This window comes from Lipotes vexillifer, unplaced genomic scaffold (genome assembly GCF_000442215.2).
Source record: "Lipotes vexillifer unplaced genomic scaffold, Lipotes_vexillifer_v1.1 scaffold240, whole genome shotgun sequence".
NCBI lineage: Eukaryota > Metazoa > Chordata > Mammalia > Artiodactyla > Lipotidae > Lipotes > Lipotes vexillifer.
Window position 1 is genome coordinate 2,378,042 of NW_006797481.1, and position 1,822 is coordinate 2,379,863.

Below are 1,822 nucleotides of genomic sequence, written 5' to 3' on the forward strand. Positions count from 1 at the left end.
ACACAGACCCAGAGGTGACTGGGGTCTGGGAAGCAGAAGCCAGTGACCCAGTGAGAATGTAAACAGTATGTATCATCAGTCAGGGTTCCCCAGAAAATGTGTGTGTGTGTGTGTGTGTGTGTGTGTGTGTGTGTGTGTGTGTGTTTAAAAGAGATTTTTAAGGAATTGGCGATTGTGGGGACAGGCAAATGGGGAATCTGTGGGTCAGGTCCCCAGGCTGGAACTCGGGCGGCAGCTGACCCTGCAATCTTGAGACAGGATGTCTTCTTTTCCAAGAAATCTGTTAGTGGTCTTAAGGCCTTCGACTGATTTTATGAGGCCCACCCACTTCTACAGAATACCTGCACAGCAACACCTAGACTAGTGTCTGCTTAATAGCCAGGTACTATCACCAAGCCAAGCCGACACAGAAATCTAAGCATCACACAGTGATAGGAGCCGTGGGATGGGGACGGGAGCCTGGGAGACCTCACTGTAAGAGTGCGCAGGGGAGGCGGCGAGTCCAGGCCGCTGTGCCGGGACTGCAGCCCGGGCCACAGGCGCGGGCAGGGGGCGGACTGCAGCAGAGCCTGGGAGGCCAGGTAGACTTCAGCTGCTCTTCCCAGGTATTTAATAATAAGGGGGGTAAACTGGGGATCGAGGAGGAAATGCCTCTTTTTGGTTTGCACTTTGCAGGCTCAGGAGAAGGAAGGAGCCAGGTGAGAGAGAAAGAGAGGTGAGGTGGACAGGAACAGGGAGGAGCTGATGGTAGGATTTCTCTTTGGATCAGAGGAGACCTGCTTCCTCAGCAACAGGGCTGTGGACAACCCAGGGCATCAGGGTGGAGGGCTGGCTAGGGCAGGAAAGGACAGGAAAGGGAGTGTTCTAGAAAAAGGCCCCGTCTGCCTGGAATTCTTTTTCCCATGCCCTCCCCACCTCCTTGTACCTCCTTAAGACTGCCTTTTTAGCCACACAAATTCTTGCCATGAGAATAAATTATTATAAAAATTAAAGCAATACAAAAAAAAAAAAAAACAAAGACTGCCTTCCAGAGGCTCCTGGAACTCTGCCCCGCACTGTCCTGGGTGCCCGAGTATGGGGACCTGAGCACGTGACCCGTGGCTGCCTTGCCCCCCTTCCCACTGAGAGCGGATGGCACAAGCTCTGACCTCTCCTGCTCTCTCCTCTGCTCCTGGACCCTCCTCGCCCTGCTCAGGACTCTCCCCCGGGACTGAAACAGCGCTTCCTGGTCTCCACTGGTTCCTAGTGGGCAGCGCTGGACAACAGGCAGCTTGAGTATCAGGAAAGTAGGGACACGCCCAACCTCACACACACACAGCTGGAGGAATTTTTTAATTTTTAAAAAAGCAACAAGAGTATAGAGCAGGGCGAACTCAGATCATCCTTACTCTTCTTTTGAGGCTTACGGTTGTTTTTATTTTGAATTACACTGTGGGGAGGCACCACAATTTTTTCCACGCTTAGGGCCTCCAAGGGCTTAATCCAGCCCCGCCTCGCACCCCTCCACATGCAAACGTTTCAGTGCTCAGAGGATGTAGGGACACAGCCGAGAAACTGAGGTGCAGCCCAGGAAGGGCACAAAGACACAAAGGGCATGTGTGCCCTGCTGGGGCTTCTTTTGTGCCGCCTGGAAGTTCAAAACATGCTGGAACACGGAAAGAAAGGTATTTGCCTGGGTGACTCAGACATGTTCCAGCACTTTCCCACAGGCTCCTGCCCGTCCCAAAATAACTGCAACCCTGGATCCTGTCCCTTGGCGTATGATTACGTTTGTATAACGTTACAGAGCGGCGGGCGCACCCACACGGGCGCTGCAGGAATG